We start from the raw sequence: 21,719 nt of genomic DNA, 5'->3' as shown, positions 1-21,719 counted from the left end.
ATATATATATATATATATATATATATATATATATATATATATATATACTATTATTAATACTATTTTACATGTAATTTGGGAAATAAGATATACAGGCACTGGGGCATAGATATCCACTGGAAAAGTCGAAAGGGGTATGGGAGAAATATGGGAGAGAGCAGATTGGAGGAGGGGATATCCTGTGGGACTGCTATTTTGGGGCAGTGAGTATGGGGAAAAATGGGGAGAAAATTTGTAACTCAAAATCTGGTGGAAATGAATGATGTAAATCAGAAGTTAATATAGCATTTGAAAAATAAAAAAAGAAAATTAAAAAAAGAGAAAAAAGAAAAGAAAATCTTCTGATATAAATTAAAAGTTATAAGCAATGATGTTAGAGCTAGCTCTTTCTGATTCTAGAGGTCTTACTGATTGTTAAATTCTCAGGAATTTTATCGATCAGTTGATTTAAATACAGCCAGTGCCCAACTCAATCACTTCTTGTACTGGTAATCTTATTTGTTATTTTAAAAGAATTCACGTCAACCAAAGCAGAGCAGATATTTCAATTCATTATCTACTTTAAATGCATCAGTAATGAATATTTGAAAGTGAATTTAATTAAATTTTGTTCTGACACAATGTAATGCTGGGGAGAAAAAAGTCTGGAGTGGCTATGAAGTTGTTAGAAATTTTTCTTCTTTTAATCTTTTTAATCTAAGCAAGCAAATGTGTATAAACGAACTATATACAGGATAAATAGGAAATTATTTAGAGGTAAAGTCACTAGAGTTATGAGGAGCTATGAAAGGCTTCCTTGTAGAAGACGTAATTTTTACTAGGACTTAAAGGAAGCAGTTCAGTAGGTGGAGATCGAAGAGAGAGAGCATTCCAGGCATGGAGGACAGCCAGGCAATGAAGATGAAATGGAGTATCTTGTTCAAGGAACAGCAAGGAGGCAAGTGTTAGTAGTAAGGACTAAGAGGACTAGAGAGGTAGGAGGGGGATAGGCTATGAAGGGCTTTGAACACCAAGCAGAGAATTTTGTAGTTAATCCTGGAGGTGATAGAGAACCGCTGAGTTAATTGAATGGCTAATTGAGAGGTAACATGGTCAGAATTGCACTTTTAGGACAAACACATCAGTGGTTGAATAAAGGATGAATTAAAGTGGGGAGAGACTTGAGGCAGGCAAAAATATTAATTTAATATTAATTTAAATATTAAAATAATGTAGGAGTCAGATGATGAGGGTGAGGCAGAAGGTTTAGGAGGGAAAAGAAGATCAGTTTTAGTCATGCTCAGTTTAAGATATCTGTTGGACATCCAATTTGAGATGCCTGAAAGGTAATTGAAGAAGTGAGATTGGAAGTCAGCAGAGAGTTCAGGCTGGATAGGGAGATTTGAGATTCATCAGCATAGAGAGATGATTAAATCCATGGGAACTGATGAGATCACCATGTGGAGTAGTACAGAGGGAGGAAAGAAGAGGGCCTAGGATGCACCCCTAAAGGACAACTACAGTTGCAGAGATCTACAGAGATCACTAGTAACTTTGAAGAGAGTAGTTCTGGTAGAATGATGCAATCAGAAGCTGGATTATAAAGGGTTAAGAAGAGAAGGAGAGAAAATAAAGTAGAGGTCTTTTCTAGGAGTTTAACCACAAAGGGTAGAAGATATATAGGACTAGTCAGCAGGGATAGAAGGATTAAATGAGGATTTTTTAAGGATAAGGGAGATATTTTTATCTAGAGTTTCTCTTGCTTAGGACTAATTCCTCCCATAATTTACTATCTCTCTAATTCCTCCTTTCTCCCTTTCTCTTCTAGTTCCCTGTTGAGTAAAATGTATTTCGTGTTCAACTCTTTGTTTGTGTACTCTTTCCTCCTTTGATCAGTTCAGATAAAATAAGGTTCAAGTGTCATCCTCTCCCCTCATTGTCCCGTCCAGCGGGACCAAGTTATTCATGGGGTCGAGGAGGACCCAGCCTGCAAAGGAATGGGTGGGAAAGAAAGAGAGAGTGAGACCAAGCGAGTTTTTGTCAAGGTCTGATTTTATGATGCTAAAGCAAAGCATATATACTCTTGGGGGATGAGGAAGTAGAGAAAGGGGGGAGGGAGGGGGGTTTCCATGGGTAACAACTGAAACTTCTATGGTTGTAGTAACTGATCCGCAGTTGTAGCAACCAAAACTTCTGCGGTTAGAACATCTGGTACATTTCGAGGTTGGCCGATTCTCAGGACAGGGTATTCGGAGGTTGGCTTTCTTATGGGGGGAAGGGTACTTGACCCTAAGGCCTTCCACTCCCAACACCTCATTACTTCCTCATTTGTGTAGATTTATTCTTGTATACCCCATTTGTGAGACAATTTTCTCCATTCTTCCTCTCCTTTCCCTACCCCTCCCCCCCCCATCAATCTCTTCCTCACCTTTTCCATTTTTCTTTTAAAAGCTTCAAAATATGACAGTCACTCCCAGGCCCTCTGTCTAATTAGACTCCTTTCATGATCCCTGATGATGACAGAGTTCTGAGGAGATGTATATCATCTAGACTTGGATGTATACCATCTCCCTGTATAAGAATATAAATGGTTTAACTCTGGTCCTTGAGATTGTATGCGCATGTTTACCTTTTTATTCTTCTCTTAACTCCTGTGTTTGTATGTCAAATTTTCTATTCAGCTCTTATCTTTTCATCAGGAATGCTTGGAAGTCCTCTATTTTGTTAAAGACCCATTTTCCCCCTGTATTCAGTTTTGCTAAGTGAGTTATTCTTGATTGTAAGTTTAGATTTCTTTGCCTTCTGGCATATCCTGTTCCAAGTCTTCTACTCCTATTTTGGATTTTTTTTCAGGAGATGACAAGTGGATTATTTCTATTTCTATAGAGGTTTAGGGTTAGGGATTCGCAAGACCCCAAAATACCCACATGCCAGTTCCTGCTGAATGAATTAGACTCAAGTCTTCTCTCAACCAAAGAAAAGCAAAGTTTATTAAAGGTTCCTCATAATGGGTAGACTCTTAGGGAGCCTCAGAATGTGTGACACTTGTACTGGACAAACAGGCTAGAATCATCTGACACAGAGTGAGTCTGAGCTAGATAATTCTCCTGGAAAGATGGGTCTTATACAGAAAGGTTATGGGAGGTATCTAGGGGTGGTCTAGAGGAGGAATTTGGGAAGGGTCTTCAGGAGGAGTCAAATGTAGACTCCAGTAATGAGAGATTAAGGGTGGGAAGTAGCTGGAGGCTACCTGGAGATGACAGCTAATTGAGGATTTGGGAGAATCAAGGGTGGGAAGCAGCTGGACAAAGGAGGGCTAGGCTAGTAATAGAGCTATAATGAAAGGATTATGGCCTCTGGAAAATGCCTCTCTTTTTCAGCAAGAATGCTTGAAAGTCCTCTATTCCAATGAATGACCATATTTTACCCTGAAACAGGATACTCAGTTTTGCTGGGTAGGTGATTCTTGGTTTTAATCCCAGCTCCTTTGACCTCTGGAATATCATATTCCAAGCCCTTCGATCCCTCAGTGTAGAAGCTGCAAGATCCTGGGTTATCCTGATTGTGTGTCCACAATATTCAAATTGTTTCTTCCTGGCTGCTTGTAATATTCTCTCCTTAATTTGGGAATTCTGGAACCTGGCTATAATATTCCTGGGAGTTTTCTTTTGGGGATCTTTTTCAGGAGATGATTGATGTATTCTTTCAACCTCTATTTTGCCCTCTGGTTCTAAAACATCAGGGCACTTTTCTTTGAGAACTTCCTGGAGGATGATTTCTAGGTTCTTACTTTGATCATGGCTTTCAAGTAGTCTAATAATTTTTAAATTATCTCTCCTGGATCTATTTTCTAGGTTGGTGGTTTTCCCCATGAGATATTTCACATTGCCTTCTATTCTTTCATTTGTTTGGATCTGTTTAACAGCATCTTGATTCCTCATAAAGTCATTAGCTTCCATTTGCTCCAATCTAATTCTGAAGCAATGATTCTCCTCAGTGAGCTTTTGAGATTCTTTTTCCATCTGGCAAATTCGGCTTTTTAAGGCATTCTTCTCCTCATTGCCTTTTTGAGCCTATTTTGCCATTTGAGTCAGTCTGTTTTTTAAGGTATTATTTTCCTCAGGCTGTTGACTCTCATTTCGTAATTTTCTTGCATCGTTCTCATTTTCTCTTCCCAATTTTTCCTCCACTTCTCTTATCTGCTTCTTAAGGACCTCTATGGCCTGTAAGAAGATCATATTTTCCTTTGAAGCTTTTGGTGCAGGAGTTCTGACTTCACTGTCTTCCTCCTGCTCCATGCTTTGCTCCTTTCTGTCCCCAAAATAGGCATGTAATGTTGGAATCTTCTGTCTGCTTTGTTTCCTTTGCCTGGTCATGTTGCCCCTCAGTCCTTGACCCCTGGGCTTTTTGCCACAGCAAGTCTCTGCCACCAGACAGGGGAGCTTTCATCCCAAATGCTGGGGTTTTCTCAGCTGCCAGAGATATTTGATGGGTACCCTCTCTGAGGTCTCCACATTCTCTGGCAAGCTGGACACACACCCCAGGACCTCCACCCTAGACTGCAATCCAGATCCAAGCAGGTTAAAGCAAGAGTGATTACCCCTGAGACTGGTGCTTGGTCCCCCTACACTCTGCAGGCCAGGAGCTGAAGCAGCCATGTGGCGCTGGCTGGCTGCTCTGGTGTCTCAGCGGCTTCTTGACCTGGGAGCAAAAGCCACACACTCCCACTTACTGGGTCCCAAAGTTCAGATTGCACTGACCTCTCACTTTGTCCTTTGAATCTATGTGTTGATAATTCTGGAAAGGCCAAAGCTGCTGCTGATCTGGAGTCCCTCCAGCTGTCGGCTGGTCAGGCCTACCCTGTGGCTAAAGCCTTGGAGTGGGGCTGGGCTCAGCTCCCAGAGCACTGTGCTGGCCAATTCCTGCCAGCCTTCAGGGCTGTCCTCAGTGGGAGGTTAGCTTCTCTGTGCCATTTTGTGGGTTCTGCAGCTCCAAAGTTTGTTTAGAGTCCCCTTTTTACATGGATTGGGGAAGTTGGAAGCTGGAGCCGTGGTGAGGTTCTACTCCGACATCTTGGCTCCACCCCCTCATTATCTTTTTCTTAACTCCACCTCCCCACAAAAAAAAAAATAAAACAAAACAAAACAAAAAGTTCCCTATTACTGTTGAGGGCAACACAATCCTCTCAGTTCCCCAGGTTCTTAACCTTGGTGTTCTCAATGCCTTACTCTCTCTCATCCCCCAAAGCCTATCTGTTGGCAAAACCTGTTGATTTTACCTTTTTAATTCTGGTGCAGGCCTAACTTCCTCATAAAGATGAGGTTTAGGCTCTGGGGACCTCCTGGAATCTTCCCACTTGATAAGGCATTTGTCTGAGGCAATAAGTCTTCCTTTATCACTAGGCCCAAATCTCTATTACTCTTAACCTAGCCTGCCCTCCACTGTCCAGCTACCTCCAGCTACTTGATTATCAAAACATCTATACCCAAATCTGCTACCCTTAAACTAGCCTAGCCCTCCATTGTCTGTCATCTCCAGGTAGCCTTCAGCTCTTTCCCTCCCTTAATCCTTTTCCTGGAGTCTGACTTCAGTCCCAGTCATGATCCTCCTTAGACTCCTCCTCAAGACCCTCCCCAAACCTCTCCTCTAGACCATCCCTAGATCCTTCCCACAGTCTCTCTGTATATAAGATCCATCTTGCCTTCATGAAGGTGCTGAGATTCAATCTAGCACAGACTCAGTCTGTGTCAGATTGTCAACACAAGTGTCACAAATACTTAGGCTCCTTAAGAGTCTACCCATTATGGTGAAGCTTTAATAAACTTTTTTTACTTTGGCTGAGAGAAGACTTGAGTCAAATTCATTCAGCAGGACCTGACCTGGTGTATTGGCATTTTGGACTCTAAGCCCCCAAACCTCAACACTACCAAGATTAATGTAATAGTCTGCTGGTTGGTTGCCTGTCCCAAGTCTCTCCTCCACTCAAGTATATCTTCCCCTCACCTGTCAAAGTAATTTTCCTAAGGTGCATGTCTGACCACCTCCCTCCACATGCTCTCAATAAAATCCAGTGCTCCAGGATCAAACATAAAATCTTCCATTTTTCACATAAAATTCTGTATAACCTACAGTCCCTCAACCTTTCCAACCTTCTTAAACTTTGCATCCCTACACCTGCAGTCCAATGACACTGGTCTCCTTGAACAAGACACAGTATCTTCCAACTCCAATCATTTTCACTGTCTGTCTCATGCATGAAATGCTCTCCCTCCTCCTCCTCCTCTCCTCCTAGCTTCCCTAAAAGATTTAAAGCCCCAGATAGAATACAGGACACAGGTTTCTGTGGGAATCTTCTCTGATTCCTCTTAATACTAATACCTTCCTTCTGTTTATTATTTCCGATTTATAATGTATATAGGTTGTATAGACAATTGTTAGCTTGCTATCTCCCCATTAGATTGTGAACTTCTTGAGGGCAGGTACTCTTTCTTATTTTGCCTTTTTTTTTCTTTTGTATCCTCAGTACTTAGCACAGTGCCTAGCAATTTACAGGTAACTGATTCTTAAATTTTCTCTGATCAACATGTCTTCTGGGTCAGTTGTTTTTGTATGAAATACCTCCATTTTATTTTGACTCTAAAAGAGTTTCTTGTTTCTTGTTGTCTTATGGAGTCATTAGCTTCCATTTGGACTTTTTTATTTTCAGGGAGTTTGTTACTTGGGAAAGATTTTGTACTTCTTGTGCCAAGGTATCAATTCTCTTTGTAATTCTTTAGTCTGTAATTTTCATTTCTTTCATGTTTTTTCCTCTAATGCTCTTATTTTGTTCATAAAAACATTTTTAACTTTAAAAAAAAATTTTCTTGATTTATCTCTCCCAGCAATTGTAGTTAATTTGTGCCCAAAATGTGTTTTTCTTTTGAGAATTTGCTTATGAATGTTTTTTAGTTATTCTAATTTTCTGGGTTTATGTCTTGAACACCCCTATTTCTACAATAGCTTTTTATGGTGAGATTCTTTTTTTGCTTGTTCATTCTTATAACCTATTTCCTGATATCAGACTTCACATTAGGGAAAGACTCTATGCATTTCTTGGGGAATGTCTGGGATGGTATTGCTGCTGCTTTTTTTTTTTTTGATATTGAGTGCTGTGCTATTCCAGGATCTCAGGGCCAGCTCAGCCTGGGTAGCTGCAGGCTTTTAGAGCTCTCCAAAAGGACTGATATGGGGCAAAGTCTGATAACCGTGACCCTGGTCTAAACTCTAAAAGTTCTTGATCTGAATTTGTGTTTGACCATTTGGCCTCTAGACCAATAGATTCTACCTTTAGGCTATCAATAGATTGCTGGAGGACTTAGCCAGTACAGTCATCTGGAAAGCCCTGTTGGTTCAAAGTAATAGAACTGTAGGCTCCCCTTTGTCCTGGTATTCCTGAACTGATTATTCCTCTACTGGTTTCAGATTGTGCTAGAAGCTGGAACTAAGAGCCCACTTTGCTACAGACCACTTTGGTCCAACACACACAAATGCTGCTTGCTTCTGAACTTGTTCCTCGCTCAGCACAAAGCCTAGAGCTGCTCTTTACCCCGGGATGCTATTCCTAGACACAAGGGCCTTTTCAGTCTACCCTGGATCTGTGATATGGGACTAGGTAGGTGTAATGGGAATGGGAATTTTAAGATTTTCCCTTCCCCTTAATAGACCTGGGGAGGGGGAGGGGAAGAAAAGGGGATTTGAAGACCTCCCCTGCTTTGAAAGTAAACTCTACCCCCTAATAGGCTGAATGTAGCTACATGGAACCTGTGGTAGGAGGAGTTTGCTAAAGGGAAGCAGAGCCCACAGGAATCTGGTAGCTAGAACCAGAGAGATGGGGGGAGAGAGAGGTGCTCAGGCAACAAGAGAGAGAGGTTTGTGAGTAAATATTGGTCTTGTATTGGTTTGTGGGAATGGATGCTGTGGCTCTCAGTGTTATTATGGCTTCTTGATATCTTTGGTACTATGCTGGAATCGGCTTTACTAGTTTTGGGATTCAATTTTCAGGTGTCTAAATAAATGATTCAGTTCTGTCCTCTATATGGAGAGTTTGTTATATTTTGCAATCAAACATCACGCAATATTTTTAGTCATGGTCTTGATTGTGATAATGGGTGCTATAAATATTGCATTGGCGCTACAGTAGGGCACAACAGAGCTTCTAATTTGCCCCTGTTCCTATATCCTACACAAGTTTAGGTACCTTTATGCTGAACCTGTGACCATTTCTTGCATGGTAAGCAGTATTTCCCTGTGCTGGAATGTTCCTCATGGCATACTGTTGACAACACCCCATCCCTAGTATCCATAGATCTCTTTATCTATCTCCCTATGCCAACCTAGTCTGGAAAAATGACTTGCTGTGATTTTTTTCACTTGGATTTCCTGATCAGAATTCAGTCCAGTGCATTTTCTGGATCTCTTTGGAGGAGTTTTTTGGTTTTGGTTTTCTTTTGGAGGGAAGCTTACTGTCCTTCTTCCTGTTATTCTGCCATCTTGGCTCCAATTCCATTAGAAGTATCTGGATGACTACTTGTTGTGTATCTTACAGTAGAAAGGAAAGAAATAAGCATTTATTAAGTGCCTACTGTGTGCCAACTATTGTGCTAGCACTTAACAAATATTGTCTCATTTGATCCTTATGAAACTCCTGAGAGGTAAGTGCTATCTTTATCCTTGTTTTACAGTTGAGGAAACTGAGACAGAGTTAAGTGGCTTGTCTGGGGTTAAACAGCTAGTAAGTTTCTGAGGTTAGATTTTATTTTGGGATTCCTGACTCCAGACTCAAATCTTTATTCACTACATTGCCTAATTGTGGAGATTCTTATGGGGCATAAGTTGGACCAGATGGCCCCTGACATTTCTTTTTTTTTTAAGCAATCGGGGTTAAGTAACTTGCTCAAGGTTACATGCCCACTTATTTCTGGGTGTGGTGCTAAGTATCTGAGTCCAGATTTGATCCCAGGTCATCCGGACACTGGGGCTGGTGCTCTTACTGGGGCCGGTGCTCTTACTCGCTGTGCCACCTGGCCGCCCCTGCCCCTGACATTTCTTACAAATCTAAAATAATGTGATTGAATGATTACTCAGTACTTTTGCTAGAGTTAGGGTTGGGCTTATTTTTATGTACCTTAAAAGATCTGAAATAGCAGATCCATTTTTATGCCCATCTGGTTGTTAGTTTTATTTTTTCTTAACACTATTAAAAAATCTTAATTGTCAATCCAGTTATTCAGAATGAAAGACAAGAGAATTTTAAGTTATAAGAATCAAACTTAAAATTGTATTAAAGTCAGAAGTCATTCTGAGGAGGTGTATGAATCTAGAATTTTACATCATGCGGGCCCAAGCAAAAACAAAGGTATGCAAAAATTAAAGTATATCTTATTTATAAGGTATACATCATTAAGTGAATCATACAGGTACCAGTATCTTATTGACTCAACCAAAGAAAGTCAACTCTTTACAGAATTACAGAATCTCACAGTTTGAAGATACCTCAGTAATCATCTAGAGCAGGGCTTCTTAACCTTGTGTGTGTGTTTGTGTGTGTGTGTGTGTGTGTGTGTGTGTGTATGTATGTATGTGGGATAGACCCCTTTGGCAGCCTAGTGAAGCCTATGAACTCCTTCTCAGAATAATGTGTTTAAATGCACAAAATAAAATATATAGAATTACAAAGAAAACCAATTGTCAACATATTTTAATAATATTATATTTTCCCCATTTTACTGTGAAAGAAAATTTTAACATCCATTATATTTTTTTAAGTTCTACATTCCAAATTCTATCCTTCCCTCCTTCCCCTTCTCCCTGAGACAGTAAGCACTCTGATAAAGGTTACACATGTGCAATCATGTAAAACATTTCAAAATTTGTCATTTTGTGGCAGAAAACTCAGAGAGAGAGAGAGGAAGAGAGAGAAAAGGAAGGAAGGAAGGAAGGAAGGAAGGAAGGAAGGAAGGAAGGAAGGAAGGAAGGAAGGAAGGAAGGAAGGAAGGAAGAAAGGAAGGAAGGAAGGAAGGAAGGAAGGAAGGAAGGAAGGAAGGAAGGAAGGAAGGAAGGAAGGAAGGAAGGAAGGAAGGAAGGAAAAGAGGGAGGGAGGGAGAGAAGAAGAAAGGGAGGGAGGGAAGGAAGGGAGGGAGGCAGGAAGCTTTCCTTCAGGTGGATAGCATTTTTCATCACGACTCCTTGGAAATTGTCTGACATCATTGTATTGCTGAGAATAGCAAATTCATTTACATTTCTTCATCATACAATATTGCTGTTACTATGTACAATGTTCTCCTGGTTCTGCCCATTTCACTTTGTATCAGTTCATTGGAGTCTTTTCAGGTTTTCCTGAAATCCTCCTGCCTGTTATTTCTTATAGAACAATAATATCCCATTGCAACCACATTCCATGACTTGTTCACCCATTCTCCAAATGATGGACATACCCTCAATGTTGACTTCTTAGCCACCAGAAAAAGAGCAGCTATAAATATTTTTTGTCCAAATAGGTTCTCCCCACAACACACTTTTTAAAAATCTCTTTGGTTACAGACTTAGTATTATTAGGTCAAAGGGTATGCACAGTTTTATAGCCCTTTGGTTAGAGTTCCAAATTGCTCTCCAGAATGGTTGGATCAGTTCATAATTTCAATAACAATGCATTTATTGTCTCAGTTTTCCCATACACCCTCCAACATTTACATTTTCCCTTGTTATATTAGTCAATCTGATAGGTGTAATGTAGTACCACAGAGTTGGTTTATTGTATTTCTCTAATAACTAATGATTTAGAGGATTTTTCACATGACTACAACAGGCTCTGAATTCTCCTAAAAACTGTTCATATCCTTTGATCACTTATTAATTGGGGAAAGGCATGTATTCTTATAAATTGGAATAATTTCTATATATTTTGAGAAATGAGGCCTTTTCAGAGATACTTGCTTTAAAATTTTTCCCTAGTTTTCTGCTTTCTTTATAATTTTGGTTGCAGTGATTTTGTTTGTGCAAAAAACTTTTCAAACTTTATAAATCAAAATTATCCATTTAATATTTCATAGTGCTCTTTATACCTTGTTTTCTCATAAATTACTTCCATAATAAAAAATACAACAGGCAAACCATTCCATGCTCTCCTAATTTGTTTCTGCTATCATTCTCTATGTGTAAATCATGTACCCATTTGAATGTTATCTTGGAATGTGGTGTGAGATGTTGATCTATAAATAGTTTGCTATATGTTTTCCAGTTTTCCCAGAAGTTTTGGTAAAATAATAAGTTTTTCTTCCCAAAACTTAGATCTTTGGGTCTATCAAACACCAGATTACTATGGTCATTCAGTACAATGTATCATATACCTAATCTATCCCACTAATCCACCACCGTATTTCTTAACCAGTACTAGATTGTTTTGATAATTATCCCCTTTAAAATACAGTTTGAGATCTGGTATGGCAAGGCCACATTCCCTCATTTTTTTTTTCATTAATTCCCTTGATAGTCTTAATCTTTTGTTCTTCCAGATGAATTTTGTTATTTTTTCTAGCTCAATAAAATAACTTTTTGGTAATTTTATTGGTATGGCACTGAATGAGTAGGTTAATTTAGGTAGTATTGTCATTATTATTATATTGGTTTATCCTACCCATGAGCAATTAATATTTTTCCAATTATTTAGATCTGACTTTATTTGCATGGGGAGTGTTTTGTAATTGTGCTTAAATAGTTCCTAAGTTTGTTTTAGTAGCTAGACTTCCAAGTATTATATATTATCTTCAATTATTTTAAACAGAATTTCTCTTTCTATCTCTTTCTGCTGGACTTTGTTGGTAATGTATAGAAATAGTAATGACTTATGTGGATTTATTTTATATCCCACTACTTTGCTAAAGTTGTTAATTATTTCAACTAGTTTTTGAGTTGATTCTCTAGAATTCTCTAAGTATATACCATCATATTATCTGCGAAGAGTAATAGTTTTGTTTCCACGTTGCCTATTTTTCTTCCTTTGGTTTCTTTTTCTTTTCTTATTTCTATAGCTCCTCCTGTTTTTGTAAATATTCATCCATTTCACTTAGGTTGTCAAATTGATTGGCATATAATTGGGCAAAATAGTTTCTTGTAATTGTTTTAAGTCCCTCTTCATTGGTGGTGAATTCACCCCTTTTATTTATGATACTGGTAATTTGGTTTTCTTCTTTCCTCTTTTTAAATCAAATTAACCAATGGTTGGTCTATTTTATTGGGTTTTCTTCCCATAAAACCACTTCTAGTTTTGTTTATTAGTCAATGGTTTTCTTACTTTCAATTTTATTAATCTTTCCTTTAATTTTGAGGATTTCCAATTTGTCATTTAATTGTGGATTTTAATTTGTTCTTTTTCAATTTTTTTTATTTGCATGCTCAATACATTGATCAACTCTATTTTTTTGTGTAAGGACTTAAAGATATAAATTTTCCCCTAAGTACCACTTTGGCTGCATCCCATAAAATTTGGCATGTTGTCTCATTGTTGTCATTCTCTTTGATAAAATTCTTGATTGTTTCAATGATTTGTTCTTTGGCCCACTTATTCTTTAGGATTAGTTTATTTAATTTACAATTAATTTAAAATCTATCTTTCCATGGACTTTTATTGAATGTAATTTTTGTTGCATTATATTCTGAACAAGAAGTCTTTAATATTTTTGCTTCTCTGCATTTAGTTATGTTGTTTTTATGCCCAAATACATGGTCAATTTCCGTGTAGGTGCCATGTACTCTTGAGTAAATGGTATATTCCTTTCTATTCCCATTCAATTTTCTCCAGAGAATTCTATTCACCTCCTTGACTTCTTTTTTTCTTTCTTTCTTTTTTTTTTGGTTAGATTTATCTAGTGCTGAGAGGGGAAAGTTGAGGTCCCCCCACTAGTATATTTTATTGTCTATTTCCTTCTGTAACTCCTTTTAAAATGTACATGATATACTATTTGGTGTACATAGGTTTAGTATTGATACTTCTTCATTATCTATGGTACCTTTTAGCAAAATATAATTTTCCTTTTGGGATCTCTTTCAGGTGGTAATTGGTGGATTCTTTCAAATTCTATTTTGCCTGCTGGTTCTAAGATAGGGCAGTTTTCCTCAATAATTTCTTGAAATATGATATCCAGGCTCTTTTTTTTAATCATGGCTTTCAGGAAGTCCAATAATTCTTAAATTATCTCTCCTGAGGCTATTTTCCAGATCCATTGTTTTTCCAATGAGAAATATCACATTTTCATCTACTTTTTTTTATTCTTTTGATTTTACTTTATCATTTCTTTTATTTTTTTAATTTAAATGCTTTATTAACTGCTGATTTACATCATTTGTTTCTGCCAGATTTTGAGTTAAAAATTTTCTCCCCATTTTTCCCCCACCCGTCCCCCCCAAAACAGCAGTCCCACAGGATATCCCCACCTCCAATCTGCTCTCTCCCATACTCATTTCAACTTTTCCAGTGGATCTCTATGCCTCAGTGCCTGTATATCTTTTTTCTTAATTATTACATGTAAGATGGTATTAATAATAGTATATATATACATATACATACACACACACATATATATATATATATATTTGAATATTTGATTTTAAAACTTTCAATTCCAGATTCATTCCCTTCCCCCCCCCCGCCACCCACCCCCACTGGGGGGACAAGCAGTTCAGTATAGGTTGTACATGTGTGGCTAATGCAAAACAATAACATAGTAGATGTATTGTAAAAAGCTGACTATATTTCCCTCCCTCCTATCCCACCTCACACTAGTTCTATTCTCTACTTTGATCCTGTCCCTTTTCAAAAGTGGGTGCTTCCAACTTCCCTCCTCCCCAGCCTGCCCTCCCTTCCATCATCCCCCCTCAGATCCCCTTCCCCCCCTATTCTCCTGGAGGGTGAGATCCCCTATTTAGTGTGTATTTCCCTCCCTTCTCAAGCCAGATTCAATAGGAATAAGGTTGACCTATTCCCTTTTGCCTTCCTATTCTTCCCCTCCATTGTAACCATTTTCCCTTGCCTCTTCTGTATGAGATAGTTTGCCCCACTGTCTCTCCCCATCTCCTCTCATTATATTCCTCTCACCTCTTAATTTCACCTTTTAAGTATCATCCCTTCCTGTTAAATTGGTCCCGTGCCCTCTATCTATGTATACCTGTAAACGTATATACACACATTCACATATGTATTCATATGCCCGCATACCCTCATATAAAGACATATATATATAATATTTCTAATCCCTTCAACTACTGAGAAAAGTTTCATAGGTTACAATTATTGTTTTTCCATGTAGGAATGTTAATAGTTCAACTTTGGCCAGGTGGCTCAGCGAGCAAGAGCACCGGCTCCAGTGCCGGGACGACCCGGATCAAATCCGGGCCCAGACACCCAGCACCACACCAAGAAACAACAACCGGCCATGCAACCCCAAACAAGCCACTCAACCCCGATTGTTTAAAAAAAAAAAAGTTCAACTTTGAAAAGTTCCTTATGATTTCTTTTCCCTGTTTACCTTCTCATGCTTCTCTTGCTTCTTGTATCTGAATGTCAAATTTTCTATTCAACTCTGTTTTTTTCAGCAAGAATGCTTGAAAGTCCTGTATTCCACTGAATGACCATATTTTCCCCTGAAACATGATAGTCAGTTTTGCTGGGTAGGTGACTCTTGGTTTTAATCCCAGCTCCCTTGACCTCCGGAATATCACATTCCAGGCCCTTCGATCCCTCAGTGTAGAAGCTGCCAGATCCTGGGTTATCCTGATTGTGTTTCCACAATATTCAAATTGTTTCTTCCTGGCTGCTTGTAATATTCTCTCCTTAATCTGGGAATTCCAGAACCTGGCTATAATATTCCTAGGAGTTTTCTTTTTGGGATCTTTTTCAGGAGGTGATCGGTGGATTCTTTCAACCTCTATTTTGCCCTCTGGTTCTAAAACATCAGGGCAGTTTTCTTTGAGTACTTCCTGGAGGATGCTTTCCAGGCTCTTACTTTGGTCATGGCTCTCAGGCAGTCCAATAATTTTTTAATTATCTCTCCTGGATCTATTTTCCAGGTCAGCGGTTTTTCCCATGAGATATTTCACATTGCCTTCTATTCTTTCATTTGTTTGGATCTGTTTAACAGCATCTTGATTTCTCCTAAAGTCATTAGCTTCCATTTGCTCCAATCTAATTCTGAATACTTTATCATTTCTTGATGTCTCATGGAGTCATCTTGTTGCACTTGCCTAATACTAATTTTTAAAGAATTATTTTCTTCAGTGAATTTTTGAACTTTTTCATTTGGTCAGTTGTATTTTTTAAGAAGTTATTTTCTTCAGTCAATTTTTGTATATCTTTTTATCCAACTATTGGCTCTTTTTTTCATGATTCTCTTGCATTATTCTCATTCCCCCCCCCCAATTTTTCTATTTCTCTTATTTGCTTTTTAAAATCCTTTTAAATTTCTTTCCAGGATTTCTTTTGGGGGGAGGGGACTGAGAGCAATTTATATATTTTTTTTGAATCTTCACATGTAGCCATTTTGATACTGCTGTCCTCTTTTAAGTTTGTGCCTTGATCCTCCCTGTCACCACAGTAACTTTCTATAGTCAAGTTCTTTTTTTTCTTTGTGGCTCATTTTTTTTTTCTGCCTATTTTGTGACTGTGCTTTTATGTAATAGTTGGGTTCTGTTCATGCATTATCCCAAGCTTCTTGTGCCAGGGCTTGGGGTTTTGCTGAAGCTTTGATTGAGCCTTGGGACCTAGATGCTGGTTTGCACTGAAAGGGGGGCAGGGAGCTCCCTTTTGGCCTGCACTGGGGGTGGGGTCTCTCTGCTGGACTGTCCCAGGGACAGGGCCTTACTCTTGGATTGCTATGAGGGAGGGGCCTTGTTGGTGGCCTGAGCTGGGGATAGGGCTTTGCTGGTGGATTGACCCAAGGTTCAGAGCCTTGCTGCAGGCCTCCTGGGACATATGACCTTCCACTGCTACTTGTTTTTCAGGCTCCAGTTGTACCCCATCGAGACAGACCTTTCTTGTTGTGCTTGTAAGCTGCTTCTTGGCCTCTAAATTGGTCAGAGGTGTTTTTCAAGGTGTTTGGAGGGAAATTTGAGTGGGCTCCAGAGAGTTCCTTCCTCACTCTGCAATCTTGGCAATAGAAATCCCCAAATATTTTTTAAACTTAGCTCTTTTCAGCAATACAATGATCTAACACAATTCCAAAAGACCCATGATGGAAAATGATCTCCATGTTCAGAGGGAAAGAACTATGGATTCTGAATGCAGATCAAAGCATACTATTTTCACTTTGGCTTTTGTTGTGGTGGTTTTTCCTTTTTGTTCTGTTTCTTCTTTCACAACATACTATATATCTATATTTGTGTGTGTATATATCTATATAGATATATATGTGTGTGTGTGTATATATATATATATGTATGTGTGTTTATATATTTTTTATTTATTTAAAAGAGTTCTAATACTCTAGCCTAAGAACTCTTGATTTAGTCTATCCAATTGCTGACTGAAATTTACTCTACATCCCCAGGTGGTCCATTTAGCTTTCAATTGAAAGCCTCTGGTAAAGAGAATACCATTGCTTCTTAAGACAGCTAATTTTGATTTAGTATAGTTCAAATTGTTAAAAAGATTTCCCAAATATTAAGCCTAAATTTACCTTGTCTGTCATTTTCATCCATTAAACTTTGTCATATACTCTAGAACCAAGCTGAACAAACCTAATCTTTCTTCCACATGATAGTTTTTTAAATACTTGAAGACAGATACGTCCCTCTTAAACCTTTTCTACAGCAGGTTAAATATTCCCAGTTACTTTGACTTTTGATTATTTAAAGGATTTATGAATGCATTTGCTTACTTCAATTCTTAATTATTTAAGGATTGATTTTCCTGTAAGTCATGGTGGCAAACTCTAGGACCTTGGTCTAGATATACACTTTGAGCAAAGGCTATCTGAACCTATGGCCTTATTTGCATTTTTTAGTTAGGAGAAGGCACGTTGGATTTAGTATGGAAGTGTGTCAGTATGTCCTCACAAGGAAAGGAATGAACTGCTATCAGAAAACAAAACTCTGAAAAGATAGTTTGAGTCACACAAATGGTGAGCTCCCATGACACTGACCATTTAGCCTGAATCTCTGTCCTCATAATTGTCATTTGGTTCCTCCTAGCCCGCTGCATTTTATATACTAAAGAAACCTTGAATTCAAAGTATCTTGACCCTTTAATACATAGATATATATTATATGTGTATACTTACATATGTACATATATATGCATGCATGCATATGAATATGCATACATATGTTTGTGAATGTGAGTGGGTATGGATGTCTGGCTTCCATTTTGGGGACTGCCATTTCTCTTCTGGACATTTGCTTCCTAAGCACATGACAGCCATGACCTATGTAGGATGTAACAGAAGACTAGCTTAAATAGAGCAGTGATGCAAGCCTAGTCAACACCACCTCTTATTTATAGAGCAACATAGACACAAACACACATACTTCAAGAATACAAATGTCACAACTCAAGGGTGCCATTCTCAAGGAAAGGAAAAGAAAGAGCACACCCAGAGTCCAACTGGCCTCTCCCTATACTTTCCCCATATTCTTATTACTTGATTATGCATGTTTGAAACTAATCTATTCCCTCACTCCTTAATATCCTGTGAGGCCATGGTAAAAGTGCTAGTGAAAATCACTCCAGTAGAACTAGGAAGCAAGAAGGATTTCACAAGGTTGTTATTCAGTCATTTCAGTTGTGTTTGACTCTTCATGACCCCATTTACGGTTTTCCTGGCAAAGGGACTAATGTGGTTTGCCTTTTCCTTCTCCATGTCATTTTATAGATGAGAAAATTAAGCAAACAAGGTTAAGTGACTTGCCCAGAGTCATAGAGTTAGGAAGTGTCAGAGATCAGATTTGAACTCAGGTCTTCCTAACTTCAGGCCCTATCCTATGTCCACTGTGCCATGTAGCTGCCCCTAATGGCATTCCTGAAATTCAGCATGCAAAATCTCCTGTTCTGTGCCCCAGATCCCAGTTATGCTTTTCTCTGACATAGTGTGTGGATTCTTCTTCTGCTCTCCTACTGTTATCTTTTTTGACCATCTCATATCCTTTAACATTGCTATGAAATAGAAAACAGGAAAAGGTAGGATGAAATTCCTTTATCAATCTGAGCTCCACCGTCCCCACTAGCAATATCAATCAAATGAGAAACATCTTGATATGTACCCTACAGAGGATCTTGAAGTAAAAAAACCACATCTCTGTCACAAATAAGAATTGTACCCTCTCAGTAAAAGCACTGATCTACATCAGCAAGCTAGGATTCCATAGCTAATTTATGTTAAATTATGTGGACACTGTTGTAACAGGGTCATTAGCTGAGATTAAAAAAAAAACCTACTAAGGTAAAGCATAATTCACAGGTAAGCACTACCAGATAGAATGGAATGATTTGTATTAGACATAATAGCAATGGAAGGCATTGTATGTTAATTATAATATAGAGTTAATCATTTGGGAAGTATTCTAATTGTTGAGAAGAATAATTAATGCTGACTGATTACAAAGTTATATTTAGAATTGATTATAGATTATGTGGAAAAATATTAGAAGCCTAAGTGGACACCAGAATAAGATAAAGCTAGCAATACTATATAATCCTATGAGCAATAGAAAGAAAAAGGGATGGTGTTTGTGTGTGTGTGTGTGTGTGTGTGTGTGCATGTGTTTGTCTCTTTGTGTGTGTCTGTGTCTCTGTGTGTGTTTGTCCATCTGTGTTTATGTTTTGAGGTGTGGGTGGAGTCAGGAACAAAATGGAAGAGTTAAAAAGTGTTTGGGTCCTGTTGTTAGTGGTTACTATTGTAAGAGGAGGACCTTAAACCTATTTATTTTGATTAGTATGTATATAGCATGAAATGATGAGGTTAATAGTGATTTGTGCTTTATATAGTGAATTTTTGTGCTTTATATAGTGAATTTATGTGCTTTATATAGTGAATTTTGTGCTTTATATAGTGAATAGTGATTAAGTCATCTTGCTTATAAAACACCAGAACAAAAACATCACCTAGAAAAATTAATTTAGCAGTAAAACAGAAATCTAGCCAAGGAAATGCCTGGGAGCCAGGCAATCTGTTTCAATGGAGCAATTGTCACTCATTTCCATTATTCAACAATCTTATGGAGGGAAAAAAATTGAGATTAAAGATAAGAGCCCTTATTGGCCTCTTAAGGAGCAAGAAATACTTAGGTACGGATATATTTTGTCTGCATCTGAAAATAAAGTGTATCAGGCTTAATGAGTCAATAGAGCACAGGGACACTTGGAAAACTAAAGAATTATAGTAATAGTGCTTTGCATATGATATTCAAATGTATCTATGATCACATTCATCTGAATATTTCCTCCAGTGATAAAAGTCACAACTCAACTATGCTGACCCTTCCAGGATGATTTGTGTCCATGTCTTCCCATAAATTTTCAATAGGGTTTGCCCAAAGTACTGGATGCCTCCCTCACTTCCCACTGATAGCCCTAAGACATGCACTTAGGCTGTCCACCTGTTAGCCCTGATTCTTAACATGCAACCAGCTCATGGTTTTTGTTCCATGTTTTTGAAAGCTTTCTCAACCTTGTTAAACAGTTTCTTTAAAACTACAATTTTTTTTAAAGTTTCCACTGTATCCTTTAACACCTTACCAGTGCACTTACAGAGCTTTCAAACTTAATAAGTTCTACCCTCTCCACTACAATATCATCTTATCCTACATTCCTAGACTCTTTTCTCCTTTCTATCATCTTTTCTTAGTAACAATACTGGTATAGCCATCAGTTTATATAAAACCTAAATTTCAAATATGACAGCCTTAGCTAGACTTTTCAATACATTCATTCATTCAACAAACTTTAAAAAAAAACTTATTCTGCTAGACAAACAAATAATTGCTAATCTGCACATAATTTTTTTTTAGAAAGTTTGTTCTCTACTATTTAGGAGTGATAATCTCATTTGGAGATGCCATCACAAACCTCTCTGTTTATATAAATAAATTCACATGATTCAGTTCAACATTTCTTTGCTAACATTTTGCCAAATGAGAACATGCAGACGTGGCCTGTGGAGAGTCTATTAATTTCACTTTTGGATCATAACCATTTCATAACCTCCATCTGGAGGTAAACCACTTTAGGTTGCACTCAACAAATTAAGTGGTATATACTTGTTATTCACCTTTACTATTCCTCAGTAAAATGACATCTGTTGGTTCCAAAAGTATTTTGGTAGGTTTTTCACCTATCATGTGATTTAAGAATGTCTATCAACCCTCTTCCTTATTTTTGACAATGGAGTATTAATTTTTATTAGGTATGTTGGGGTGATGAGTCCTATATTTTGTTAGTATTGTATGGAATTTTGTGAAAACACTTTACAAATCTGTTATGTTCCACTGAACAGTCCCAAAAGCATACATTAAGGTTGTTATTGTATAGGTGTTAATTACTTCAAATGAATTCTTCCCATTAAGCTCTCATTTCAGAATGACAATAAGTCTCTTTACATATTGAGCCATAGCATTCTCTTTGATAGTTTATACTCTGTCTCCATTGGTTTAATTTTATCTCCAGCTTCAAGCACAAAGCCATTAATATCTATTTTCCTTGGAGTATATTAAGAATTTTATACTTATCAAGTTCAAGCGATGACTTGACATCATTGGAGAAATTTCACAAGATGAAGGAGATATTTGATATGTTTATTAACTGAGTCATATTGCTTGATTTTATCTATGTGTATCAAGTGATTAGTAAAATCGTTTTGGTTCTGTTTTAATAAGATGTTTTGGTTCAGCTCCTTCTAATTTAGGAGCCTCACTTAGTTCTATTTAGGAAATTTGAAAGTGGATTTAAGGTTTGGCAAAACCATAATGTGCTTTAACAGTTTATCTAAAAAAAAATGTTATATTTTATGTCAAGTGTTCTTGAAATTCTATTCATGACATGTTTTAAACAGAGAACAGCTTTAAATGTGGACATCAAATACGCTAGTGTTTTCAATATACTTGCATATATATGTATGTGTATTATATATATGTATGTATATATGTGTGTGTGTGTGTAGGGCCTGAATAAGCCATGATTGTGGATTTATCAAAGGACCACACTAATCAACAAATGCAATATAAATATTATGGTACTTATAGGCACAGCTGGGGGTAATTATGTCCTCCCAGAAATCACTTGGGACAGAATGTAAATTTCTACCTGGCCAAGATGGGTAGACTAGCAGGAAGAAGTACAAGTTCTCCACCAAAAGTGTCTCTTCAAAAAGATACAGAAAATTTACCAGACTGGCAGCTAGGTAGTGCAGTGGTTAGAGCACCAGCCCTGGAATCAGGAGGACCTGAGTTCAAATGCAGCCTCAGACACTTACTATTTCTGTGATTCTGAGCAAGTTATTTAACCCCAATTGCCAAGAAAGAGAGAAATAAAGGAAAGAGAGAGAGAGAGAGAGAGAGAGAGAGAGAGAGAGAGAGAGAGAGAGAGAGAATGTATCAGACTGAATATTGATTGGGAAATAAAAAAAATAGTAAATAATTTTTTTCAGACCAGATTGGTAAAAGGAGAAAGAGAAAGACAGAGAGGCTTGTGGATACTGGGGATAGCATCTGGCCAAGCAGGT

This window comes from Petaurus breviceps, unplaced genomic scaffold, assembly GCF_028583685.1.
Source record: "Petaurus breviceps papuanus isolate PSGF00001 unplaced genomic scaffold, PetGlider_PUasm1.0 184, whole genome shotgun sequence".
In the NCBI taxonomy this organism is placed as follows: domain Eukaryota; kingdom Metazoa; phylum Chordata; class Mammalia; order Diprotodontia; family Petauridae; genus Petaurus; species Petaurus breviceps.
This window is presented reverse-complemented; position numbering follows the sequence as displayed.